The following is a 23583-nucleotide window of genomic DNA, read 5'->3' on the forward strand; positions in this document are numbered from 1 at the left end:
AAAGTTAGGGGTAATTGTGTAAATTCAAAAAATAATAGGGTATAAAATGTAAAGTAAATTGGAAGGTGAAATGTAAGCTGATAATTGAGATATTTTATATTTTAGGTCAAGACCCTGTTGATATACGTGGAAAAGGAAAAATCACGAATTAGTCCCTGAACTTCTACAACTACTACAGTTTAGTCCAGGTAAGTTTGTAAGATTTAAAATTTAGCATCTATATGAAATGTTTGATGATATAAAATGATATAGTAGATATATTAGTTTATAGATGATGTAAGGTTATTTGAGAAATTTTGTTGAATTTCAATATTTGGATAGAATTGAACAATGGATAGAGTACGATCGAGATATGGTGTGTTATGGGGGGTTGGGGTAAAGATGATTGTGGAGTGTTATATATATCTGTTTCTCGAGTAGGTCGAGATTCAGCATTTGTTGCGAACTCCCGTGTTATACTCCCTATTTTGGAGTGATTTCGGTTGGATTAGCTCTTCGGAGCCATTAGTGTGTTATCGGGTAGACTGGCTCATATGAGCATTTGGTGTGTATCAGTTGGACTAGCTCTTATGAGCATCCGGTTTGTTTTATTGGAATATCGATGTACTCGTATCCGTAAGTCGTTCATCAGATTGTAAATCTCAGAAAGGTAATTTGTTTACTGATTTTGATGGTTTTGTCATGTATTTGAGTTCTAAATTGAATTTTAGAATTCACCGATTGAGATTATGGATGACAGGGAACACCTGTGGTTGTATTATTATTTTTTGATTTGTTGTGCTTATTTCGGTAAGATTTATCATTTTAGTACGTCGAACTACTAAGCTTCAAAGAGCTTACTTGTGTTATTTTTTGTTCTTGTAGGTATTTTGAAGGTTGGACGGTCGGATCGACTCTCAAGTCACACTATCCCCCCATTTTTGGTAGTTTTTGGAATGTTCATTTTGGATTACATGTCATGTAATAGGCTTGTATGCCATTACTATTGTTTTGATATGTAAAATGTTAAAATATGATCTTAAGTGCAAATAGTCAACTTATGTGATATATGTGAATGAGGTATGATGTTTAAGTGCAAGCTCATGTTAAGTGTGTTTGGAATATTGTGATTGAGATGCCTATGTTTGGCATATTGGTTGAATGTGATATGGTATGGTTTAAAATGTGTTGAATGATAGTTCTTTTTGTTGCAAAATTGTATATACTTGTGGTATCAATGAGAATACATTGGTTAGATACTTAAGATGGTTGATTTAACATGTTTTTAGTTTGTTTAATGTCATTTTGAACAGGTCTTTTGGCTGGTAAATGGATTACTTAGAGTTCCAGTAAGCTTAGCTTAGTAGACTTGTTGTTTAAGGTTCATTTTGGGTCCACACGGCCTTAGACACGGGTGTGTGACTCAGTTGTGTGAGACACACGGCCTGGTGACATGGTTGTGTGTTATTTGATGAATTATTTAGGGTGCAAGTCAGTGAGTTACACGGCCTAACACACGGCCTGACAACACGGTTGTGTGTCATTTGATGAATTATTTAGGGTGCAATTTAGTGAGTTACACGGCCTAATACACAGGCGTGTAATCCTCCTCAGAGAGTTACACGGGTGGAACACGGGCTGGGACACGACTATGTATCCCTAGTTCGATTGTTACACGGCCTGAGACACGGGCGTGTGTCTTAGTCGTGTAAGGCACACAACCTGGCCACACGGCTGTGTGACCCCTGTTTTGTAGATTTTGTATAATTTTTTTAACTTTCCAAACTGATTCAATTTGGTCCCAAATTGTTTCTAGACTATTTTAGGGCCTCGAGGGCTCGATTCAAGGACTATATGCATGTGTATGAATAATTTATGATGTGATTATAATATTGAATGATATAAGGTTCAAATGTTTCTGATTGTTTAGTAATACTTCGTAACCTTAATCTGACGAAAGAAACATGTTAGGGGTGTGACAACTTAAACTCCTAAAATAGTTCCATTTTACCATTCGGTCTCAATTTTACCAATTTAGACAAGTTGATCCGGTTTATCTCTTGATCTTACCGTCTAACTCGAGACTAGCAGAATGATGCTCAACAAGATCCCCTCTCGGTATCACTTGCCTAAATCTTCCCTTAGGGTCATCAAACTTAGATTGTTCACTTCATCAATTGGATATCAAGAATGCATTTCTAAATGGAAATCTCGAAGAAGAGGTTTACATAGAGATTCCATTTGGGATCCAAAAGAACTATGGCAGTGGAAATGTGTCTAAATTATTGAAATCTTTATATGGGTTGAAGCAATCTCTACGAGCATAGTTTGGTCGATTCTCAAAGGCAGTAAAAGGACACCAATTTATCCAATGCCAAGCTGATCACACATTGTTTGGGTAGCATTCCTTAGTAAATAAGTTGGTTATACTTATTATCTACATAGATGATATCATTTGAAACAACCCACCAACTTAGATCATACCGATATGTCATTGGCATATAATTGGGTAAGTCGGGGTAAAAAAAGGGTGAATTATCCGTTTAGTGTTTGGATGGCACAATGCGTGAACTTAACAGTACACCTTTTTGGGGGACACCTTGCTAAAATTTTCCATTTGGTGAACTTTAGGGTTTGGCGAATTCTTTTATGAGACGATCCACCAACCCTAGACGTTCTGAGAGAATCTGTTAGTTCATGGAGTAATAGAATTTTTTTACGAGGAAACGATAATTCGGTGAGTATCATTAGAGTTTAGTTGAGACCTAGCTGGAATTGAACTAAAATAATGTAGATGACAACTTGATATGTTTAGGTAGCAGAATGACTTTTTTAATTTGTTGCTTAAGTGTAGCAGCAATGCTTTACCACTCTGATTAGTGGTAGTAGTTGCGTTTGGTAAAATATTAGACTTCAAATTGTTAGACAAGTTTAATCTTAGATTTCAAGGGTGAAAGTGGGATGTCTGACCTTCCACTAAGCTTATTTTCTACTGTCTTTGCTATAAATGGTGCCTATAGCTGGCATGTCTCACCTTTGTTTTCTTTCTGTGTTCTTCCCTACGTCTCTAAGAATTTTTAAGTTATCTTCACTAGAGGAGACGGGGAAGGTTTCTAGAAGCTTGTCAAAACGCCATTGATAAGTACCAACTAACTAATAATTTTCTAGGAAACCCTTAGGTTGATGTTGAGCAAATTTACGTCTTTGCATTAATACATACATGATCTAATTTTAATAGATAAATGGTCTGATAGTTATGATTGTTTTTTATTTAGCTCAAGAAGTTGGTGAAAGTCCAAACAATCGAGGCAAAAGACCAGTAGAGTAGATTTTATCCTGAAGTTTCTGGTGAGTTCCTTCTTACTTCCTTTGAGTTACGAAAATTCTATGATCTGTGAGTTGTGTAAGGTAAGTTGTCTTAACCAAAGATGGGTCGATGTGTTATGAATCGACGTGTAAGTAATAAACCAGTGTTGTATGTGTGAGCATGGCCATGGTCGAGGTGAAATACCCACATTGTGTGCAAGCCCAGTACTCAATTATCTGTGAGATGTGAAATGTGGAAATAAACTTTATTTGTGATGCCTCCGGTAGGGCAACTTTATTGCAAATCGGACTGACAGATCATGGCTCGTCCTTGTGGGAGAACACATGTTCAATTTAACAAGGAATATGAATATAAATATGATTATGGCTGACATGGGATTTTGATTTTTGAAATATGGGTTTGAGGCTGGCACAAGGTTAGGTCATAGGTAAACATACATGATTGAGAGAGGTATGCATAAGTTGGCAGTATGTATCCGCTAGGGGTACTGTGTGTGTTATATTGTTGAAGTGTTGTATCTAGAGAATTGTACTAACAAATTTGCGTAATGTGTCTATAAGACTGAGTCTCAAAATTGTCTTTATTTTTGGGATTATTATTGGTAACCTGATAATCATTCTAAGTTTATTTGGAACTCACAAAGTTCAAATGAACTTCCTCCGTTACTTTTCTTTCTTAGGCATTTGAGTAGTAGAAGAAGTTTAGTAAAAGGGTACTACGCCAACCACTTGTTAATTTTTGTATCATGCCTGGCTGTGTTGGCGAGTGGTGCATAAATATATTTTGTAAACAATTTTTTAATACACCTTGTCTTCTATATTGTTGCGTTTTTAAAAGAGGATTTACCCTTATAATAGAAGTGTAAGCTAAGCTTTCTTAATTTGCAGCTTATGGCCTTTTTTATATGTAGTCGCCATTGATGGTACCGAAGGATTAATAGACTGACTCTTATAACCCCTATTGTTTTCTCCTTTAAAGATGATGTGTTACCGATTTAGAGAAAAGAAAAAGGTTGTAGCTAAAGGGGAGCCTTCATAACTGTTTTATCAAAGATTTAAGTAAAACCAAAGAATTTTTAAATCCATCAATAACACCCCAGATCGTTGAGCCATATGTCTGGATAAATGATGTACGCCAAGCCTTCTTGACTTCTAAGAGATGCTACATCTTTCTAATTGGAAATGATATGAAGAGATAGCGAGGATCAAATATGCATTAGCTAAAGAATTTGAAGTCAAAGATGTTGGTTCTCTTCGGTACTTTTTAGGAATAGAAGTGACTCGATCAAGAAAAGGTATATTTTTTTCACAACGCAAATACGTGTTAGACTGACTAAAAGAAACTGGTATGCTTGGCTGTAGACTAGCAAGCACTCCAATAGACTCCAAGAAAAAACTTGGGCGTGAAGAAGGAGTTCTAGTAGATAAAAGGAAATACCAATGTCTAGTAGGGAAACTAATCTATCTTTCCTATACTCGGCCAGATATTGGTTTTGCAGTGAGCATAGTAAGTCAGTTCATGAACAATCTGATAAAGGAATACATGGAAGTGGTATATGTAACACCCCAAACCCGACCTGAACGTTATGGCTGAATCTGGAGATGTCACATGGTAGTGTGTTTGAAAACTGTAGCTTGTGTTGGAAAACTGTAACTTTGCTAAATACATTTTTCGTTTAGGGTGTTTTCATTATTATTTATTAATTCTAATATCGCGTTAATTAATCATTTGAAAGCTTCCAAAACGTTTAATCTATGCGGAAGCTTTTTAATACAGATTGCGTAATCGTGAGTATTTTGTTAAAATGTTTGGTTCTTTTGAAAACTCGAGTTTTCCTAAAACTAGTAGTTATAAATTGAAAATTCCAAATTTAAGAAAAATCCTTAGAGGTCATATTTACAATAAAATTCCCAAATAAAATTTAAAATCATAATTAAGTACGAAATAGAGACAAATAAGGTTGTGTGGCCACCGCTGAGTCCTCCGCTGTACCAATCTGCCCAACCCTAAGGATTACCTATACAGATAAATCAGAAGGGTGAGTTTACAAAAACTCAGTGTGTAATCCCCATATAGAGCAAGCAGACAAAATGCAGTCATAGTCTGGGCGTAAGCACTTTCAGTACCAGATTCAGTTTCAGTTAGGGCCTTAGCCCAATTCGGTACAGAAGCTGTCATGCATTAGGGCCTTGGCCCATTACAGTAACAATAATCAATAGAGTAACAGAAATACTGTCACAAAATCCTACCCAGCCAGCCTCTACACACCATCTCCGTCCAACCCTACACTCCATGTGGGGATATAATCAACCCACCCATCCCTACACCCCAAAAAGTACCGAATGTGGCACTAAACTGTGGTTTGCAGCTGAGCTGCCAGTAAATTAGGCCCGAGGCCTTTCAGTACACTTCCTCCGAACAATACCAACCCCCAACCCAATGCAATGCAATATACAAATATGACATGGTATACATAATATCATGCATGTAAATCGGCATACAGTATCAAAGCATTGGGACATCATCATGCTTAATAATATCAGTCATACAATTATCTCACTCAATTAGGGGTCTAAGTAAGCTTACCGATCCTATAGTGGGCCCACAGTCGACTCGGGCGACTCATGCAACCTTAGTAATTAAACAGTGAAAATGGGCCTACAAGCCCATGATGTTCACATTGGTTGGCCCAAAAATCTCACACGCCCGTGTGGTTCACTCGTGTGGGCCCATAAGCCCGTGTATCGCACATGGCCAACCTCATTTGTCACACGCTTGTGTTTGAACACACGACCTACCACACGGATGGCCACGCTCCCGAGCGGCGTCAACAGCCTCACTTTTCAGCTTTTCACCATTTTCTGTTTATAGTGTTACGGTGAATTAAAACCTATAATTGACTAAAATACTACTCAGTTAATCACTTAATCGATGAATTAAAACCAACCCGAACGGGTTACTCAACTATTAAGCGATTGAAACTTACCCCCAACGCTTCAAACTAGTTTGCTTACAAGGTAGTACTAAAAGTTTCTCGATCCAAGCAAAAAGATGCTTCCCAAACAACAGAATAACTCCTAGTCAGAAACTTAACATTCTCAACTACTAACCACATAAAATCACTTTCTGAAGTTGTTCACGAAACGCGAAAGTAAGGAACAAAAGTGCGATTGCAATCGAAGTGAAAGCAGAATCGAAAGAAAAATGGGAAGAGAAGGGTAGGTTTTGGCAAAAGAGAGAAGAAATCTCAAAAGAGAATCGACAGAGTTTTTGGAGAGAAACAACGACAAAAAGATGAGTACTTACTGAACGATCGCAGTTAATCGAGGGACGACACGAGACCGAATGGAAAGAAGTGGAGAAGAAAAAAACAATGGGTGAGCACAAAAGATTTGGCAGCAATAAAAAAGTAATGGAAAAGGAAAACGGCAGCAAAAAGGAAGAAGAGGAGAAGAGAAAATTGAAAATTCTTTTTTTGGAGAAAAGAAAGAAAGAAAAAAATATGAACAAAATAATTCGATAAGAACCCCGATAACCCCAAATCCCTTAATTCACTCTTAAATTTTCTCCATCAAACTTTAACTACCCAATTGGGATAATTTGAAAGTCCCCCATCCCTTATTTTTCTCCCCAAATCACTCAAACACCTCCCAAAACCGTCCACTACTTCCTCTCAACTACCAAATTTAAATTCCACTCAAACACCTTAACATTTCGGGTAAACCAAAACACCGACATGACGCAAGTAGCAAAATAAATCTCGCTTGCACAAATAGGGGTTCGAAATTCAGACCTTCTACTCATTTGCTTTCCACTTAACCACTAGACTAGCAGACCCATTCTGACATATTTTACCAACATTTAATTATAAGCCTACTGACTATTGATAGGGCTTTGTTTAGAAAAATACAAAAATTTTCCCAAGACAAGGCTTGAACTTAAGACCTCTCACACACACCCAGAGCACTTAACCGCTAAAGCAGATACACAATTGTGTCGTAAATACATGTAAACAAATATACAAACTTTGGGGCGTTACAACTCTACCCCCTAAAAGAACATTTTGACCTCAAAATTTTACCTGAGTAGAACAGATGAGAATACTACTGACGCATCGCATCCTCAGGCTCCCACGTAGCCTCCTCAGAGCTGTGATTACGCCATATAACCTTAACCAGTGGGATGGATTTTCTCCTCAGAATATTTACGTCGCGATCTAATATCTGAACCGGCTCCTCCTCGAAGGTCAGATCTGGCCTAACCTTGATCTCTTCAACAGGAACAATATGCGTGGGATCGGAGCGGTAGCGCGTCAACATCAATACGTGGAAAACATCATGAATCTGGTCCAAGTCTAAAGGTATCTCTAACTAGTAGGCAACCGATCCCACTCGTTTCAATACGCGATAGGGTCCAATAAGCCTAGGGCTCAACTTGCCCTTACGACCAAATCTCAGTACCTTCTTTCATAGTGAGACCTTAAGAAAAACGAAGGCTCTCACAGAAAACTCGATCTCACAATGCTTCAGATCTGTGTAAGACTTCTGTCTATCAGATGCCGCTTTCAATCGGTCTCGAATCAATCTAACTTTATCCTCTGTATCAGAAATTAGCTTACGGCCCAGAAAACGTCGCTCGCCCAACTCAGTCCAACATGAAGGTGTGCGACTCCTACAACCATATAATGCCTCGTAAGGTGCCATCTGAATGCTAGACTGATAGCTGTTGTTATAAGCAAACTCTACTATTGACAGGTAATCCTCCCAACTGCCTCGGAAGTCAATGACACAGCTCCTCAACATATTCTCTAGTATCTGAATCACTCTCTCATATTGACCATATATTTGAGGATGGAACGCAGTATTGAGGTTCAACATTGTACCCATATCTTCATGTAGCTTCTTCCAAAACTAAGATGTGAAGCGAGGATCCCTATCAGATATGATTGCAACTGGTACCCCATGCAGTCTCACTATCTCAGACACATACAGTTTAGCCAGCTTTTGCAGCTAGTAGTTAGTATGAACTGGTATGAAATTTGTGGACTTGGTCAATCGATCCACGATAACCCATACAGAATCCTTCTTAGTGGGTGTGAGGGGTAACCCACTAATGAAGTCCATAGTCACTCGCTCCCACTTTCAAAGTGGAATCGTAACTGGCTGCAACAACCCCGAAGGTAACTGATGCTCAACCTTAACCTGCTGGTAGAGGTGAGCAAAACTTGATTCGACTCGAAAAAATCGAAAAAAAATTTGAATTTCGAGTTAAACGAATCGAGTTATTCGAGTTATTCGAGTTATTCGAATCAACTCAATTTTTTCAATTCGAGTTCGAATCGAGTTGAGTTTTCAATTGAATAACTCGAATAATTCAATAACTCAATATCAAACTATAATATTTTACATTTTACCCCAAACTCCCAAACCTTTTACTTTTCCTCAAAACTTTTACTCCTTCCCACTTTTCCCCAAAACTTTTACTCCCTCCCTCCCAACCCCAATCTACCCAAAATCCATTTCCCACCAAAATTTTACTCTCCCATTTATTTTTCTCAAAATTTTACTCCCAAAACCCTCAAAACCTTTTATTTTCCCCAAAATTTTTACTCCCTCCCACTTTTCCCCTAAAACTTTTATTCCCTTCCCATCTCACCTCCCATTTATCCCAAACCCTCCCCCCTCCAATTTTTTTAATATTTTCCCTTCAAAATTTTACTCCCCCTCAAACTTTTATTCCCCAAAACTTTTTATTTTTCCCCTAAACTTTTACTTCTCACCCTTTACTCTCAAATAAAAATCAAAATTATCCAAAAAATCACTAAACATAAATAGTAATAATTTTATTTATATCTACTATTTATATTATTAAATTAAATTTCACATTTTATATTATTTATATTATTGAATTTTTAGTCATATTGAATATTTATATTAAAATTGAATTATTAATTATGCCATAAAATATTCGTGTTAAAATTTTATATTGGTATTAATTTCACATTTTATTTTTAAAATAACTTTTATTAAAAATCATATTTTTACATTTAATATATTTTTAATTCTAAAATACATAGTGACAAGAATCAAGATAATTGAAACAACTAAGCAAGCAAAGAAGCTAACAAATATATAAAAAAAATTAATAAATAAATTATGAAGTGATGAAAGTTAATAAAAAATTTGATTAATGTGGACAAATTTTATTACGATGGGTGACAATGATTACAAGGACCCAAAATTTTTTTTTAAAATTTAACTCGAACAAATATATTCGATTCGATTCGATTCGAATTCCATCTCACTCGACTCGATTCGAAAAAAATTCAAATAAAGTTAGGATGATAAAATGAGATTCGAAAACTTGATTAACTCAAAAATTTTTGATTCGATTCGATTCGATTCGATCGAATGCTCACCCCTATCTGCTGGTATGTCAGACATTTAACCATAAAATCTGTAACCTCACGCTTAAGACCTGGCAACCAATATAACTCACGAAGGTCTCGGTACATCTTATTTTTGCTAGGATGCATAGTATAAGGGCTACTATATGCCTCTCTCAGTATTGACTGTCTCAACTCAGTATCATTCGGTACAAAGATTCTCCCACGAAAATAGAGTACCCCTTCACTATTCAGTTTAAAATTCACAGTATTCCACTCTCAATTTGTCGGAAGCGAAAACCCAAAGACTCATCCTCCAAATGTTTACCCTTAATCTGCTTTATCTATGTCGGTTTAACTTGGAGTTCGGCCAACAGATTGCCATCATCAAATAAATTGAGTTAAGCAAACATCGCCCTCAAATTAGTCACAATCCTAAGGCTCAGTGCGTCGGCCACCACATTAGCCTTACCCGGGTGGTATTTAATCGTACAGTCGTAGTCCTTAAGTAGCTCAATCCATCTACGCTGCCTAAGATTTAACTCCTTCTGAGTGAAGAGATACTTGAGGCTCTTGTGATTCGTGTAGATGTTACACTATTCACCATATAAGTAATGCCTCCAGATTTTCAATGTGAACACCACTGCGGCCAATTCTAGGTCATGCGTCGGATAATTTTGCCTCATGAGTCTTAAGCTAACGAGATGCATACGCTACCACCTTACCCTATTGCATCAATACACATCCCAAACCGACATGTGGTGATGCATCGCTGTAGACAGTAAACTCTGTTTCAGACTCTGGTTGTATCAAAACAGGGGCCTCAGTCAATACAGTTTAGAGCTTCTCAAAGCTCTCTTGTTGCGCATCAGTCCTGTTAAATGGCACATCCTTACGTAGCAGCTTAGTCAAGGGTGATGCAATCAGTGAAAAACCCTCTACAAATCGTTGATAATACCCTGTCAGTCCCAAAAAACTACAAACCTAAGATACAGTCTTAGGCTATTTCCAATCCAACACCGCCTCAATCTTTCACTAATCGAATCTAATCCCCTCAGCAGAAACCACATGACCCAGAAATGTTACTTCTCGTAACCATAACTAACATTTACTGAACTTAGCGGACAATTGTTTCTCTCGCAAGATCTGCAGAACCATTCTAAAGTTTTCATCATGCTCATCCTCAGTCTTCAAGTACACCAGTATGTCGTCAATAAATACCACCACGAACCGATCCAGATAGGGCTAGAACACTTAGTTCATCAAATCCATGAAAGTTGTTGGTGCATTCGTCAGTCGAAATGGCATCACTAGGAACTCGTAATGACCGTATCGAGTCCTAAATCTTGTCTTGTATACATCGATCTCCTTAACCCTCAACTGATGATATCCTGATCGGAGGTCAATCTTGGAGAAAATCAAAGCCCCTCGGAACTGGTCAAACAGATCATCTATCCTCAGTAAGGGATACTTATTCTTGATTGTCAACTTGTTCAATTGTCGATAGTCAATACATATACACATGGATCCATCCTTCTTTTTCACGAACAGAATTGGTGCTCCCCACGGAGACACACTAGGGCAGATGAACCCACGATCCAGTAACTCTTGGATCTGAGCCTTAAGCTCCACAAGCTCTTTCGGTGCCATTCTATAGGGAGCGATGGACACTAGAACTGTACCAGAAAGAAGCTCAATCCCGAACTCTACTTCATGATTCAGAGGCAACCCAGGTAGCTCTTCAGGAAAAATGTCTAGAAAGTCCTTAACCGTCTTGATATCCTTAACCGAAGAATCCCCAGAATCTAAAACAATGATGTAGGCTAGATACACCTCACATCCCTTACGAACCAACTTTTTCGCCCTCAATACAGAAATCACATTCAACAAGTAGTTTCGACGTTCCCCAATTACGACTACCTCGTTATCCTCCTGAGTTCTCAGTACAATCCTTTTTGTGGCACAATCTAAGCTAACTCGGTGTTTAACCAACCAGCCCATTTCTAGTATCAGATCAAACACTCCAAAAGGAAGTTCCATCAGATCAACCAGAAAAATAGCCTCTTGAACCTCTAAAGGAACGTCTCTAAACAACTTATTTACCTTTACTAATTGTCCCAGCGGACTCTGTACAGTCACCTCACCCGTAGTGCTCTCAACTAAGATACCCAAGTTCTCAGACACAATATAAGCTATATAAGAGTGAGTGGATCCTATATCTATTAGTGCAGAATAAGGTACATTATAAATAAAGAACGTACACATGATAACGTCCAAAGCATCTCCATCCTCTCGACGATGTACAACATAAACTAGTGCCGGCTGTCTCGCCTCAGTATGACCAACACCTCTGCCTGGTGCTCTCTGACCACGGCCCAACCCACTACCACCTCTGGTCTGACCACGACCTCTCGGTGGCTGCTGAACTTTTCTCGGTGGTGGTACAGTACTGATAACCAAAGTTAGCATTAGATCAGACCTCTGCGGACACTCTCTAATACGGTGCTCTAATGAACCGCACCTCAAACAAGCCACAGTTCTTTTCCAACACTCGCCATGATGGCATCTACCACAATCAGTATACGACAGCTGTCCAGTAGCAGCAATAAGAGCCCCTACTCTGATCGTCCCATCAACTTTGACCTTTTTCTTAGGCCTCTGAACGAAACTCGAAGGCTCTAAACCCCTATTGCTCCTACCTCTCTCTCAGTTTTGGCGCTCAGTACACTTCACTTCCTCAGCCATCTTTGCCTTATCAACCAGTACAGCAAAGTCTCAGGTCAGTCGATTGGGCTGAGTGCCATCCTTAAAAGTGAGCCACCACTGATACGCCTTATCACATAGCAGCGATACAACACCCTTTAATTTCTATTCGGGAGTGCAGTCCAAATCGTCAATAATCCTCTCTGTGGCCCCTATCCAGTACTCAGCCACATTAGGGGCAACTCCAGTAATACCCCTGAAAAGGTTAGCTCTATTAGACCGGAGTCATTCCGTAACCAGCCCACGGCCTCCAGCTCTAGTACTGGGCCCAGAGACCCTCTCTAAAATCCTCAACATGGCCTGGGACAGGGCGTCGTCCCCAGCCGCTCGATCATGAGACCCAGTCTCAGTCACAAGTGAAGTCGGTGTCTCACTAGTATCCAAATTAGGCAGACTGCCAAATGATGAAGACCCGGCTCGAGCACCTCTATGCCCTCTACCACGGACTCTGGTAACCCCATCCACGAGTACCTCTGGTGCTCATTGCCTAATTGCGTTTTATCTGAATTAACAATTTTATGCATTAGTTTACAGTTCTAGTATTTATTAACAGATGTTTTATGAAAACAATATTAGAAGTGTAAGGTTTATTTCCTACATCTTAGTGTCAATCAATATCCATCAGTTTTACTGCAGTCTTAGTCTACACTATTTTAAGTGTTTTCAGTACAGTATATCTATAGTAGCCTCAATATACACCACCTATAGCAGTTTCAGGATGTACTATCGAAAACAGTTTCAGTTTCAGTTTAAACAATTCACAGTTTCAGAAAACTTACTGGATCGACGCCGGAGACTCGTTGTACCACACTTTCAGTAAAAACATTTAGGAATCAGTTCTCAGAAATCACGTCTTAAAAACTCACATACACGGCTGACTTTTGTAACCTGGCTCTGATACCAATAAATGTAACACCCTAAACTCGGCCTGGACGTTATGGCCGAATCTGGCGATATCTCATGGTATTGTGTTTAAAAACGTACCTTGTGTTAGAAAACCGTAACTTTGCTAAATAAATTTTTCGTTTAGAGTTCTTTTATTATTATTTATTAATTCTAATATCATGTTAATTAATCATTCGAAAGCTTCAAAAATGTTTAATCTATGCAGAAGCTTTTTAAAATAGATTGCGTAATCGTGAGTATTTTGTTAAAACGTTTGGTTCTTTTGAAAAATTGAGTTTTCCTAAAACTAATAGTTATAAATTGAAAATTCCAAATTTAAGAAAAATCCTTAGAGGCCATATTTACAATAAAATTCCTAAATTAAATTTAAAATCATAATTAAGTACGAAACAGAGACAAATAAGGTTTTGTGGCCACCACTGAGTCCTCCGCCGCACCGATCCTCCCAAGCCTAAGGATTACCTATACAGATAAATCAGAAGGGTGAGTTTACGAAAACTCAGTGTGTAATCCCCATATAGAGCAAGCAGACAAAATGCAGTCATAGTCTGGGGGTCAGCACTTTCAGTACCAGATTCAATTTCAGTTAAGGCCTTAGCCTAATTCGGTACAGAAGCTGTCATGCATTAGGGCCTTGGCCCATTACAGTAACAATAATCAATATAGTAACAAAAATACTGTCACAAAATCCTACCCAGCTAACCTCTACTCACCATCTCTGTCCAACCCTACACTCCATGTGGGGATATAATCAACCCACCCATCCCTACACTCCAAAAAGTACCAAATGTGGCACTAAACTGTGGTTTGCAGCTGAGCTGCCAGTAAATTAGGCCTGAGGTCTTTCAGTACACTTCCTTTGAACAATACCAACCCAATGTAATGCAATATACAAATATGACATGCTATACATAATACCATGCATGTAAATCGACATACAATATCAAATCATTAGGAGATCGTCATGCTTAATCATATCAGTTATACAACCATTTCAGTCAATTAGGGGTCTAGGTAAGCTTACCGACCCTATAGTAGGTCCATAGTTGACTCGGGTGACCTGTGTAACCTTAGCAATTAAACTATAAAAATGGGTCTACAAGCCCATGATGTTCGCCCGAGTGGGCCCACACACCCGTGTGGCCTACACGGCCAAATTCGGTTCGGCCCGTGTATCACACACGGTTAGCCTCGTCAATCACACGTTTGTGTTCGATCACACAGCCTACCACACAAACGACCACGAGCCCGAGCGGCGTCACCAGCCTCACTTTATGGGTTTTTTTCGTTTTTCATTTACAGTTTTACAATTACACACCTATAACATTTTTGATGCAAAAGCAACTCCAAGCAATCCTAAACCTATAATTGACCAAAATAGTACCCAGTTAATCACTTAACCGATGAATTAAAACCAACCTGAATGAGTTACTCAACTATTAAGCGATTGAAACTTACCCCCAATACTTCAAACTGGTTTGCTTACAAGGTAGTACCAAAAGAGTCTCGATCCAATTGAAAAGATGTTGCCCAAACAACAGAATAACCCCTAGTCAGAAACTTAACATTCTCAACTTCTAACCATATAAAATCACTTACCGAAGTTGTCCACGAAACACCAAAATATGGAACAAAAGTGCGATTGCAGTCAAAATGAAAGTAGAATCGAAAGAAAAATAGGAAGAGAAGGGTAGGTTTCAGCAAAAGAGGGAAGAAATCTCAAAGGAGAATCAACAGAGTTTTTGGAAAGAAACAACGTCAAAAAGATGAGTACTTACAAAACTATCGTAGTTAATCGAGGGACGACACGAGACCGAATGGAAAAAAGTTGAGAAGAAAAGAAGAATAGGTGAGCACAAAAATTTTAGCAGCAAGAAAAAAATAATGAAAAAGGAAAACCGCAGCAAAAAAGAAGAAGGGGAGAAGAGAAAATCAAAAATTCTATTTTTGAAGAGAAAAAGAAGGAAAAAATATGAACAAAATAATTCGATAAGAACCCCAATAACCCCAAAATCCCTTAATCCACTCTTAAATTTTCTCCATCAAACTTTAACTACCCAATTGGGATAATTTGAAAGTCCTCCATCCCTTATTTTTCTCCCCAAATCACTCCAACACCTCCCAAAACCGTCCACCACTTCCTCTCAACTACCAAATTTAAATTCCACTCAAACACTTTAGCATTTCAGCTAAACCAAAACACCCACATGACACAAGTAGCAAAATAAATCCCATTTGCAGAAACAGGGGTTCAAACTTCAGACCTCCTGCTCCTTTGCTCTCCACTTAACCACCAGACCAGCAGGCCCATTCTAACATATTTTACCAACATTTAATTATAAGCCTACTGACTAGTGATAGGGCTTTGTTCAGAAAAATACAAAAATTTTCCCAAGACAAGGCTTGAATTTAAGACCTCACACACACACCCAGAGCACTTAACCACTGAAGCAAATACACAGTTGTGTCATAAATACACGTAAAAATATATACAAACTTTGGGGTGTTACAGTATACCAGATTCTTAGGTATCTAAAGAGGTCTTTTGGAAAGGGGTTACTATTTAGAAAGACTGAGTATCGAGGTATGATGTTGTACTCAGATGCATATTGTGCAGGGAGCCAAATAGATAGCAAATCAACTACAGGTTTTTGTTCCTTTGTATGGGTAAATCTTGTGACTTGGCAAAGTAAAAAAATAGTTTGTTGTTTCTAGGAGTAGTGTTGAATTAAAGTTAAGAGCACTTGTAGTTACAATTTTTGGAGGGATATGGATCAAGTGAGTAATGGCAAAATTGGGTATAGAATTTGGAAAGACTGTGAAACTCAAATGTGATAACCAAACGACCATCAATATTGCAAAAGTTCTAGTTCATCATGATTGAACCAAGCTTGTTACGATTAATAGACACTTTATTGCAAAAAAAGATAGAAAATTCTAAAGTACATGTAATATACACTCCAACTCGAGAGTAGTGTGCAGATATTCTAACGAAGGCTCTTCAAGGACTTAACCTTGAGAGATTTTTTAGCAAGCTGGGCATGTACAACCCAACTTGAGGGGAAGTGTCAAATATTTAGTCCACATAGTTAGGAGTTAGTTTCTTGTTTTTTAGATATTATGAAATTATTAAACTAATTAGTTTTTATTCTATTTTAGTATTATTATTTTATAGGAGGTAGTTTTCTTATTTATTTGTGTAGAAGTGTACATATATATCATGTACCTATTCTAATTTAATATAGAAGATTAATTCATTCAAAATCATCAACAATAAACCAAAAGTTTACTAGGCCAAATATACTGATTAGTTGGCATAATCGATTAGACCATCTCGATCAATAATGATGCGACAAGATAAGAATTTACATCGATATTTATTAAAGAACTTGAAAATTCTTCACTTACCAAATTTTGCTTGTTCTCAAATAAGATTTATTAAACTTCACTAGCAAAAGTTGAAATCGGATCTCTTGCATTTCTAAAAGAAATATTGGCCCATTTTATCCAGCAAATGGATGTTTTGATATGATTTTAGTAGATGCTTCTACAAAATAAGCGCTATAAATAATCGCACGTGAGTTAATCAACACGCAACTTGTAGCTTGCGAGATTATTTGTTTAATGATTGGTTTAAGAATAGAACTTTCAAATTATACAATTGATACAATTCTTGCTAATTTTTGTAAGTTCATTACTTAAGTTTTCAATGATTATTGTAGGCTAGATTTTCAATAGGAGTAGCCATTGCAAAAGTCTGTTGTTTATACGTACAAATGGTTTAGTAGAGTTAATAATTAAATACCTCTAGTTAGTGGTTAAACCATTTTTTAGAACAAAAGTTTTGTGTACATGTATAAGGATATTATATGTTATAGGAATCAACATTTGTACGCATCATGCTCATAAGTTATGATAAATACTTCCCATTAGTATTGGCTTTTGGTCAAAAGCCAAATACAATCCTTTTAGAATATTTGAATGTGCAATGTATGTTCAAGTTGCTCCTCCATAATATAGAAAATGAGTATTCAAAGAATGTTAAGAATATATATTAATTATGAATCTCCTTGTATTATGATTTTGAGCGAATTGAAGATTCAATTATGATATGATTTAATGATTACTATTTTTATTTAATAATTTTCCCAACATTAAGGGAGAGAAATAATAGTTGGATGAAATAATTACTTGGAATGGATTATTATTATCTAGATCCTTATAGAAAGTAATTTGAACCGAAGTTCAAAAGATAATTCATTTTATTGTAAGTTAACTATCAAATGTATTTATTGACCTAATTAGAATAACTAATTGATGTGTTGAAATCTAAGTAGGACAATTTGTTAGAATAAATTGAAAGTAATGCATGCCTGAAGCATGAAAATCTCGTAAAAGAAAAGAATAAATCTAGATGGTCATATAGTGGAGGTGGTGCTCCTGAGGAGACCTAAGACATAACTAATTATTAAAATTCTAGTAGAGATTCAAGTACTTGAAATTGAATATGGAAATAGTAAAAATAAAGAGATTTCAATAAGTTATGCCAATACGAGAAAATACCGTGAAAATAGAAAATTGTCAACAACAATTTTGCATGCAATATTATTGTTGAAATAATGAAAGAAAATAAGGATTTTGAATAAATGTATCGAGAAATATATTCATGGAATATTGGCCAAAATATAAAGACGCAACTTCAGTAGAATTAAATTCGTGAATTTTTTGGACCAGTAGTCAAAAAATCTAAATGTATAAAGCCAGTGAAGGTATAAATGAAATAGTTTTGTGAAAAAAAAAAAGAAAAATGAAGTTTTTTGCTAAGTCCTAACATTGATTATGAAAGGTACAATATTGTTTTGTGGTGGATGCAATAACTTTTAGACATTTTATTAGTTTAGCAATTCATGAAAGATTTGACATCGTCTAATGATTGTTATTACAACATTTTATATGAATCACGATATAGTTGAAGTTTATATTAAAATCTTTGAATGGTTTAGAATGCTAGAAGCATGTAAAAATTCATGGGAAATTGTTTGGTAAGTTTGAGTAAATATTTATATGAATTGAAATAGTTTGAACATATGTGGTAAATTTAACTCAATGAATAGTAGTTGAAGGAAGATTATAAAATGATCCAAAATACCTATTTGTATTTCTATAGAATGATCATGATCAAAGTTTGCTATGATTATTATTGAAACTCCTGAAGAGATCAATATATATTTCCCCCAAAATTTTCCTCACTCATGACTTTCAAAAGTATGATGATTAAATGCTTAGCAAATACGTTTAAGTGATCATTTGAAAAGATAATATTCAAGATTGAAATATGCAGGGTATTATATATCATGTTATGTTGTCATGAGGGTGAGTAAATACACACTGTACTCTTTTTCTCCGTTAACCAATGTTTTGTCCAACAGGGTTTTCCTGTAAAGGTTTCTGATGTGGCAACATGTTATGTGTATTGTAGACATGTGTACTATTTTTCCTTGACTGAAATATTTTTTTTCCCATAGGTTTTTTCTTAGTAAGGTTTTAGCGAGATACATTATCTACCAATGGGCATCCAATGAGGAGTGCTATGAATATTTATTATTAAGTGGATGTCCATCAAGATAAATATAAGTTTGATGTGCTTTAAAGCCCTAATAATCATTAGAAATAGAGTTGTATTTCTTTTATGCTTCTTAAATTTATAAATGTAGCCTTTGAATAAGCATTGCAAATGAATATTAATCAATAAAATACATTTTCTATTTTGCTCTCCTATTTCTTATTCTTTTACCCTCATTATTATTTACTTCATAACATTTATTAAATTTTTAAATCAATTTTCAGAATCATTATAAATGTATGAAAGACTTTAATATTGTATAATATTTTGACAATATGTTAAAAATAATTTCACGCAAAATTATAATTTTGTAAAATTACATATTTTTGCCGAAATATTATAAAAATGAAAAATAATTAAAAATAAGAAATTTGTTTAAAAATTTGAACTTTAACCACTGGAAACATTAAATTATTTATTTTACAAATTTAGTAGTACGTATATAGTTTGGCAAATTAAATTAAATTTCTATGATTATTAATATTAAAATAAAAATTATATGTAATATAATTAAAACATAGTTTTCAAAAATAAAGATATTTAAAAATAATAATTTAGATAGATTTTATAATATTTCTAATTAAAATAATCTCTATCGTAATACTCTTTAAAAGTCAAAATTTCTTATTTAACATGCACGGATAACATGAATTAATATATATATATATATATATATATATATGACAGTATCTTATCTTACTAATCGATTGTTTATATATATAATATTAAATAGGAATGACACCAATTAATTTAGGGTTTGGTTTCCCTCCATTAATTTAAGACTAAGTTACCAATGAAAATGACATGAGATTGAACCCCTTGGTCTGTTAGTTAAGGTGTTTACTGTCTTAGGTGAGACTTAGGTTCAAGCCACGCTAATTACATTGTTATTAAGGTCTTGTCCTCCTCTTGTAATTTACTAATAAAAAAAGACATGAGATTAAGAAAATTGTATCTATTTTATTTTTAATATTTAAAAGATGGTTATTTTATGTAGAGGTAGTAGAATAAAAAAACACTATATAATTGAACTTATATCGCTGCATTGTGTTTTTTTATATTAATAATGATTGTTATTAGGGTTTTGGTTTATGCTGTTTAATTATATTAAAAAGATAAAAACTAAAAAATACATATGACAGCATTATTTTAACTTTATTTGCAGTATTCTTTTTTCTTTCACGTGATATAGAGTAATGATTATATTTTAGATATTAATTAATGATTTTTAATGTATTTGAGAATTATAATTTTCTATTAATAATGAATGAAACAATTTTAAATATTTAAGCCAATCAATAATTAAACAAAGGAAGAAATGTCAAAAGTTCTGGGTAGTTGATAAGTACATATTGGTAATTAATCGAATAATAAATATTTTTGTGCTTATCCAAAATACCTCAATTAAAATAATTTTTAAAGTATTCAATCCATATTTATTGATTGCAATATGATAATTAAAGACTTTCATTTTGTACTTTATAGAGACAAGCTTTTGTACCTTTAACTTAAACATAATTAAACTATTATTTTATTTTAAAATCATACTTCATATATCACAAATATATTATCTATAATAAGATATTAAAAAATTAAGGTAAGTTTTAGTTTATATTAACTTCTCATTTTGACGTGTGTCGTCACTATTAAAACCATTAAAACAAATTAAATAAATTTAAGGGATAGATATCAAAATTAGAAATGAACTTTGATCTAATGTGCAATGTCATACATGAACTTTGATCTTGTGCGATTTTATACATGACATTTTATCTCGATTCAATTTTCATAGATCACTAATAGCATTATCGAATTAACACTATTTTATGTTGATATATTGTATACACAAACAATTATATTAATCGATATAAAAATAAATGTATGTATACAATTAAATCAAAATTAAAGTTTTATGTATATAATTGCACCAATCAAAGTTCATGTATAAATTTGATATTTATCTCTAAATTTAATTGACAAATAGAATAAATAAAAGATTAAAAAATAAATAAATGAAAATATTTTATAAAATGAGATAATTTCAGGTTCGATCCTCCATTGTCTGTGGTTTATGCGATTAAGCTCTTGATTTCCATTTTATTTATTTAATTGAATCCAGATTGTTATTTGTTTCAATTATTTATTTTATAAAAATTTACTAGTATTTTTAGCATTCTTATTATAAGTATTTGTATGGTTTACTTTAAATAATATTATTAGTATTTGTATGATTTATTTATTTTAAATATTTGATAGTAATTAGTAATCTTATTTAAATCTATAAGTAAGTATTTTTAAATCTAAATAATAATAGCTACATTTATCGTTTGATATAAGTAAATATTAAAAGCATAAGAAGAACATTTTAATATTCACTTAATTTTAATATAACACAGATGTTAACATTAATTTTTTAAATTATGTAAACTTTGGCTAAATTTTAGATATATATTTTAAAAATTATAAATTAAAATTATTTAAAAATCATATTATTTAAAAATGTTTTAGCATTGTCTATACAAATATAATCTCTTTTAATTAAGTACATTTCACATTTATATTAAAATGGTTTAATGGTGTAAAAAGCCTTCGAACTTTTTCAAAAAAAAAATAAAGCAATTAAGCCTTGAGCTGTCAAAACTTAGTAAAATGACCCCTTGACCGATGTTGACCCTTAAATTTTAACGGTAAAGATGATGTGGCAGTTAAGTTTGATTTTTTTTTTCTGTTTTTGTTAGCTAAGATACCAGCTCAAATGTCATGTGTATTGTTGATGACATCAACATTTTTTTCTTGATGTGGCTTTTTTATTTGTTATTATAACTAAATTAATTTAATTAATTTTAATTACAATAGAATTTAATTACAATTTCTGTAATGAGTTGAACCAAAGAAAAAAATAGTAACCCTGGCCCTTAAACTTAACCGTCACATTCAGGTTTTGAAGAGAAAAAACAAAAAAGAAAAAATCACCAAAAAGAACTCTCTTGATTGTCGCAACCAATGAATGTTGAAAGAAATTTTGTTTTCCATTTGAATCATTGTTGAAATCTCATTTCTCAAGAACCTTTTTTTTTAGTTGAAATCTCATATTGAAAATCAAAATCCCTTTACTAAATCTCTAAATCTTCAACGATACACCGCTGAATCGAAAACCACCTTCTTCAAAAACCTTTGTTCAATCACAAACCCTAATAAAAAACTCATTATCTTACTCAAAACCCCAAATTAGAAAACCCTTATTTTAAAAAGCCAAAAGCTTTTCTTGAATTTAAAAACCAAATGAACAATTCTAGTGGTTTAAAGGCTAATTGAGACGTTGAGTAGGTAAGTTTTCTTGAGATTTCTAGATTGAGTTCTTTTATTTAGGTTTTTGGCTAGTTTCTTTATAATAAGAAACTAATTTTTTTCTTGACATGTTTTCAATCAGAGGAATGGTGGCATTGGGACCCAAGGGAACAAGAAAGTGTTGTCGATTGAAACCCAGTTGTTTTGTAGCTTAGAGGAGCTTTATAAAGGTGGTAGGCGAAGAATGCGAATTTCCCGCTGTATTCTTGGTGAATCTGGATCAGTACATGCAGTTTTATTATTATTTGTTATTTTTATCAATATGAGTTTATTATTTCATTACAAAAGCTTTAAACCCTTTCTAACATGAATTTGAATTTCGAGGAAGGAGCAATATCAGATTAGGTTTTGATTGATCTTCATTCTTTTGATAAGGAAAATTCATGTATGATACTTGAATAGATTGTTTTTTTTTTGTTTGAATAGATTTTTTTTTGTTAAACGACTTTTGAATTTAGAATTGCATAGAATTTATGCATGTTGAAAGATATTTTTTAAGGAAGAAAAATTATAATCAGAAAAACACTAAGGCATAACCACAACAACATAATCAAGGAAAAGGTATATACTCCAAGCTGATGAAACTGTATCAGACTTTGCATTAGCCCGACAATTTCTTATAATAATAGACTTAGCTATAAACAGAGTTACATGTATATCTCTATATTGAATTTTCACTACTTTAATAATAGGACATCAAGTTTACCATTTACATTATTGAAAATTAAAAGAAAAAGAAAAGAAACAGAATATAGAGAGAAAAATAATTCTATAAGTGTAACACCCCTAACTCGTCTCCGTTGCCGAATTAAGGTTATAGAGCATTACTATACAAAACAGAACATTTAACTTTAAAACATAACAATGATATAATCTAATACTTATTAAAAATAACTCAATGCAATCATAGCAAAAATACACATTTGGGCCTTAAATTGAGCCTTCGATGCCCTAAAAACAATTTGGGTATAATTAGGGGTCAATTCGAAACAAATCAGAAAAATTGGGAACAGTTCGAAAAATTGAGAAATAAGGGTCACACGGCCGTCTGGACAAGTCGTGTGACATAGCCCAGACCGATTGACATTCGAAGTTAGGACACACGGCTGTGCCCCAGCCCGTGTGGGTATTCGAAGTTGGGTTACATGGCTGTGTCACTAGGCCGTGTAATTCTCTGAGCCTGTGTGATTCATCTTGCACCTAAAATTTAAATGAAGCATGGTCATGTGGGGTGACCATGTATGGCATACG

The sequence above is a fragment of the Gossypium raimondii genome, chromosome 6, assembly GCF_025698545.1.
Source record: "Gossypium raimondii isolate GPD5lz chromosome 6, ASM2569854v1, whole genome shotgun sequence".
Lineage (NCBI taxonomy): Eukaryota > Viridiplantae > Streptophyta > Magnoliopsida > Malvales > Malvaceae > Gossypium > Gossypium raimondii.